Source organism: Epinephelus moara, chromosome 20 (assembly GCF_006386435.1).
Source record: "Epinephelus moara isolate mb chromosome 20, YSFRI_EMoa_1.0, whole genome shotgun sequence".
Lineage (NCBI taxonomy): Eukaryota > Metazoa > Chordata > Actinopteri > Perciformes > Serranidae > Epinephelus > Epinephelus moara.
In genome coordinates, this window is record NC_065525.1 from 29,576,727 (window position 1) to 29,583,561 (window position 6,835).

Here is a 6,835-nt window from a genome sequence, read left to right on the forward strand (position 1 = left end):
ATACAAATATATAGTTCTATCATGCTGGTAATCAGACAGTAATTACAAATATTTCTTAATGTTTTATGACTAAACATATGCAAAAAAATCCTAAATTGCATTTAATAATGTAAACTATTTGATTGACAAAAACAATTTGACAATCACTATATTGTTTAATTCATGTTTCAGGCAAAAGTGACCAAAATTCACTGCTTACGGCATCTTAAAATATGAAGATTTATTGCTTCTTATTTTATTTTATTATTATTTTTTGTTTAGTCGTACAATAATAATATGAATATCATTGGTAGGGGTGGGTATCTTATAGAAAATTATGATACTACTACCAATACAAATACCTTTAAGGTGATATCGATACTCCACCTGATAACTTTTTCATCTGATACCCATTATGTGAGTTGGAGCATTCGTTTGCATAGAGTGCCACCAGACTCCACAGGTGTGTAGTGTACTCTTGAACATTTCGGTGGCCTCAGTGCATGTTGAACTGATAAACTCCGTCAACTAAACCACACTCGACTTCAGTACAAGACAGACTGTATGGGTTGTAGCTGATGCTGCAGTGGTGGGCCGATCATACCTTGTATTAAATTGAGACTGACTGTGAGCAGACTAATGAAATAATCTTCTTTAATGGTATCAGTTGACTGGAGAAGTTTGGATACTACTTGGTACTGGGTCATCTTGGTCGATACCTTAAAGGTATCGAGTACCGATGCTCACAGTTGTAACGGTTGGGTTTGAGACTGTTGAGAAAACAAAACAAGCAACTGAAAGGTGTCAACTTACACTTTGAAAATTGTAATGCATTTCTAAAATTTTCTATTCCTGTGTCACAACTTCGAAAAGAGGTTATTCATTTAAAAAAAAGGGGGTGGTGGCACATTGGTGCAGTGGTTAGCTTTTGGTGCCTGGGGTGGGGGAGCCCTTCTGTACAGAGCTTGTATGTTCTCCCTGTGTCAGCGTGGGTTTTCTCCGCGTACTCCAGCTTCCTTCCACCCTCCAAAAGACATGCAGGTTAATTGGTGACTCTAAATTGTCCGTAGGTGTGAATGTGAGTGTGAATGGTTGTCTGTCTCTATGTGCCAGCCCTGTGATAGTCTGGTGACCTGTCCAGGGAGTACCCCGCCTCTCGCCCAGTGTTTCGATGCTTTTCCTCTGAGTATTTGGACAATGACTGATCATTAGGAAACTTTTACATTAACTGACAATAACTGCTAACTGAAACCCTGAGAGACAGGGACTCACCATGCATGTACATGTGTCTATAGATCCTGGTGAAACAGCTGACATTTCCATGATAGATTTAAGTCTGGATTTTAAAAAGTATCAAATCTGTTTTGCAAAAATCTTTGTTGCTGAGCTGATACTGCAGCAGCCTGCCCTGTGCAGTCGACACTATGACACTTGTTTTCCCAAATGTTGCAACATCAACATGATTCATTGACAACATATTATATTCTTAGATCCCTCAGTTATTGGCGATCACTTGCTTAGTGCAGCCTGATCGTCCTGTTCTTATTCAATAACAGACAGGGTCTTCTGCTTCTTCAGCCTGCACACATTAAAATTAAAAAATTCTTTGCTCTTCCAACCACTGTTATACTGATACTGAGTCCCACTATCCTCTTGTCAACTCTTCCCTCTCACGGGATAATCTTTGCTGATCACATCATTCTTTTGAAAATCTATTCAATTATAAATAAATACACTTGAATAACTACACAAGAGATGATTCTGGCAGATAGTGTACATATAAAAGAACCATCTAATTAGGTGAATTCATACTATGTGAGCTGCAGAATCGGGATGTCGTTACAGAAAAATGCCTGTTTTTGATGTAGATCCGTTTTGGTGCTTTCCCAAGATGTCGTGAAACAAAACTGATTGCAGCCAGAGATTGAGACGCTTGTCATAGTGCTAACATTTCAGACATCTTGTTTTTGAAACTTCCCACGGACAACAACACAGCGCCCGTTATCTAGCGTTCCGACATATGCTGCTCCTCCATGTGACTTTAATTGAGTGATTAGATGTAATTCAATAAGCAATCGAAGGGCAGTGCGCGTGAGTTTGAGGCGTAAAGCAAAAGAGCACTGCTGAGTGGAGCCTTTGTCCATGACCCTCCATCATCGCTGATACCTTTCAGGCTAAATCACGCGGCCTGATCGGCCTCTGGCCAGCACCTCTGTATGGACTCCTCCACTATAATTGTCCAGGCCGCCAATTTCAGGAACTACGCAGTATACAGGTTTAGTTCTTGCCATGTCTTGTGTTTGCCATGTGAGTCACTATCTTTAGACTGCGATCAACCACATAAAAACATCCCAATTATCATTGTCTGCGAGCAGAATTTCCTCAAGTCGATTTGCTGAGAAGTTTTGGGAACGTTGTATAAGCGAACTCTGATAGGCCAACATTCAGTCTAAAGCTATCACCCAGCAAAAAGCACATTGACTTGACTGCTTTCAACAACTGCAAGAAAAAAGCCTTGAATTCAAAAACATCAGCAACACAGGATTGTGAAATTACTCTGAATTGTGACACAACTTATCCCAGCTTGAAATATTACTGCTGCGTGTGGACCCATTAGCCCCACATTCACACAGCTGTTTACTGTCAATCTGCCCCAGCTCATGCAAATTTGGCAGGAAATGGCTGGCATAATAATAAAGAAACTGAAAATGGCCCACTCCATAGCTTTACTATGATGCAGTGAAATAGTTCCATAAATTACTTCAAGTCTGCTAATTCTCAGAGTAAATCAAAGTCCCTAGAGGAGCTGAAGTCTGTAAAATATGGCTCATTACTAAACCAAAGGGACACCAGCTCTCAGTGGGATTAGAAAGTCAGGGCTAGTTACAAAATATAAAAGAAAATGTTAATCTTAAATCCAGGATCGTAGAAATGTCAGAAAATTCTCGCCACCATTTGAGGAGCTGACTTGTGGAAGCAATCTTGGCAAATGTGTGTGTAGACAAGTGTATTATCCAACATGTGTCTTTAATGCTTGGTCAGCCGACTTGCCAACTGTCATATTGTTAAAGATAGACTACACCCTCTTGGACTGTGCCAAGAAGGCCCATAGATTTACAGTAATACCCCGCAGCACAATAGTGAGAGCAGAGGCCTGCGGGGCAGCCAGAGGCCCTATTCTCAAGTTATATGTTGTAAAGCTTTGTTACTATAATTGTTACAGACTCCTGGATACAATGATGACTACTGCAGCTGACTCAGATCACATCTGAACCCACAAATCACAGTTAAGTCAGCTTCACATTCTGTGTGTTTGTATCAGCATAGCAGAGTGAGGCTGTAATCGACGCTCAGACACTAACATCATATCTGTGACTCACATACTCATTCGTAACAATATCGAATAGATTCATTCCGTGTTCAATAAGAAGGTTAACATAATAATCTTCAAAAGAAACCTACATTTTTAATGCTGCTAACAGTGAACTTTCAGCATCCGGCATCAAGTGATTTTGTTAAATGGTGAGGTACACCTCAGGGTCTGTGTTTCCAAACAGATTAATAAAGCAGGATTTATGCTTGTGCGTCAGCTCTATGCAGAGCCTATGCTGTTGTGACAATTTATACTTGTGCGGTGGTGTGTCTGTGTCACTCTGCAGTTACACCTCCAAAACACTAGTTGGCAGTGGAGTTTCTGTGAAGTGCTGTAAAGTTTAGTTGATTCAAAACGCACCCAAAACACACATTAAACATGACTTAATAGCAACAATTTCAAATACAAGTACACAAATTGACTTCACTATAACTCACAGCATTCACAGACAAACACTTGTCTTTTGCTGGACATATTTTCCCCACAAATACAACATGCTAATGTTTTTAGCACAAGTCTATGGCATTTTACATTGTATAAATTAGCCTAGCAACTAGTGGAGATTTCCTCTACTCATATGAAGCCAGGATAAATCACACACTGGACTTAAAATGCTATTTTGTGGAGGCTTTATTGTCTTCACAATTTATTGTTTCTTATCTGTGAAGTTACATGCAGTAGTGCAGAAGTACATAAAAGCTTCGTTTCCACTGAGGGAAATGGTTTCAGCTTATAAAAATAGAGCGTTGATTCGAAGCAGAAGTATAAATCCCACATAAGACAACAGCATTTCAGCAACACTATGTTGGCATACACACAAGAAAATAAATACCGGAGAAAAGCAGATCAATTTTGTATCCTCCTATGAAATATAAACAATATGCAAGAATTATACATTCGTGTAGGAACAGACAAATCACAATACATAAACTTAAAGTGTACAGTTGTAAGTTTGCCATGAGTTATAATTTTCCTTTATCTTTGAAGCAGCTAATCATTATTTTTATATTAACAATGGATAAAATGAAGTCTGACATGAAAAGAGTCGCTTGTAGTGATGAACACACAGAAACTCATTCTCTGACTCTGCAGGTCCCCTCAACTCTATGGAGGGTTTTGGTGTCTTTCAGCTCATTGTTTTTGGTTTTACAGCCCTCAGCTTTAATGTTTTGGTTCACTCTCAAGGCTCTCAATGTAGTTTTCAGTTGCAGCAGGCAGCCGTTTTCAGTGATGAACCCACTGTACACTTGATGCTAGGTTGACGCTTTACGACCCTCAGAGTTGTCACTGTTCACACTAGGAAGCTTGCTGTCTTGTTAATCAGTAGTCTTGTTGTGGTTTACACCCTACATGATGGACCAGTGACAGGAGGTCACACACTACAAGATCTCTAACCAGGAGGAGTCCCTGATAAGGATGTAAAGATGTGTGGGTTGAACCGCAACCTGGGGTCATGGGGCGCTTACTAGAAAATATCGAAGTCAAAAAATGACAAAACAGTGTTCTGAGTAGGTTACTAGGCTAATATACAGAAACATTGCATGCAATAGTCCACCTTCTCTTCCCCTCTCTCTGTCACTTTCTGTCTTTCCCTCTCAAACACACACCTTAGAAAGCTCCAAAGTGCCACTTGCCTCCATACTCAACTTTATCTTGCGTTCTCATTGGCTGTAGCTCATCGACAAAGTCCCAGACAGGTTCGGATATTAACCATGCTACATATCTGGAGAGCCTCTGCGATGCATGAGTGAGCCTCTCAGCTTGAGTTTTTGAACAGTTCACACGTTGCACTCAGGCACAGATTTGCAAGTGCCGGACAAATGCTGATTTGCTCTGATCTAGGGCTTTTGTTTGGGAGCTCCAAAAATTGTTGACAAGCAGAAACTCAGGGTTAAAGTATTGTGAACTAGGCATTACTGACCAGCATCAGATGGTAGACAGAAAAATGTAGGGACTAGCCAGTGACCACAGTAAAGCAGTGGTTCCCTACTGGTGGGTCCTGGTCCAAAAGTGGGTTGCGGGTCCATTCTGAATGGACCGCAAGTGACTCGCAAATGTGTAAGTGCTGTTTCCTGCTGTTGAGTGAGTGACTAACGGACAGCTACTTGACAGAGACAGCAAACTAGCTCGACAACATGGCCAAACACAAGTATGACACAGAAGGTATTAAACTGTGTGGACCTGAACTAATGAGAAATCTGGACCCAATGGCCAGACCAGTTGGGAACCACTGCAGTTAAGCATCAGAGCCTGAGTACAAACTTTGCTGATTTGCAGTTGTATTTGTCTTTAGCCTTCAAAGGTAACCACCAGAGCTGTTGGAATCTGTTTGCAACATGTGCCCTTGCGTTCAACCCCAACAACCCTGATAAACTTATTCTGGGACAGCTGTAATTCCTGTTTTTCCCCAGATGCTGACACCACGAACAAATGGAATAATCAAAGGAACACAAAAAGGTGGCACGTCGTTTAAAGTGGCAGTGAACGGACATGGCATTACAGAGACTGAGATGGTGGCAAAGGCTGTGAACTAACACTGTCCTGTGTTGGTTCTGCAGGGGTGAGTAGGACACAGAACCATCTGAAAGAGGACAAGGCAGTTGTTCAACAAGTGTTCTCCGAAATTCAGTGCAGGAAGCATGACTCTGATTATAACGCCATGTGAATGAGCTTCTTTCTTGTCTCAATGAGGACATTCCTGGCAATTAGGAGGATGAGAACAGCTTTGTTTGTCTCTCGGAGGCGACCTTGTCTGTTGGGTCAGTGACTACCTGGGAGTCTAAGATGGACGGGAACCATGTGATCTGTCTGTGTGCAGCTCTGCAGCAATAACATTAACAAATGGCAGGTGAAGAGCCAAAATCTGAAGTGTTGTGACTCACAAAGTTAAGTGCTATTATTGATTGTGTCAGTTACAGATGAAGAACAGCAAAGAAATGAAACAGATGAGGCCTGTGTACAAAGAGACACTTTCATTTTTTCACGACAGCCATTTTTATTGGGCCAATGTAGCCTCTAATATGACTGCAGTTAAAGAGCATAAACGGGAATGTCACTTGATCAGGATATTTTATGGTGCAACCACAAAATCAAATCCGGATATTGCCTCTTGGGGTGCTTAGCCTTGCCTCTAGTGCCAAAGTTAAAACGCTAAAAGAGAGAGGAACAATGTGAGCAATGGACTGAAAGTGGAAAAAAGAGAGATAATAAAAGTGATATGAATGGGGGAGGTTTGTTTCCTCAGAGATGAAAAAGGAAAAGATTTTGAACAAAGAAGACATACACAATGAATGCAACTGAGTGAAATGTTGTCATCTCACAAATAAACATCCCATAAAGTTGTGGGTCCAACCTTCTGGTGTGCAAAAAAACAACTCTCTTAAAGTCAAGAGCACAGCAGATGTCCTTGCAGCTTCATCAAGTCTAATTATTCAACTAAAGTATGAGGAGTATGACTGGAGGTAAATAACGGACTTTTGTGGG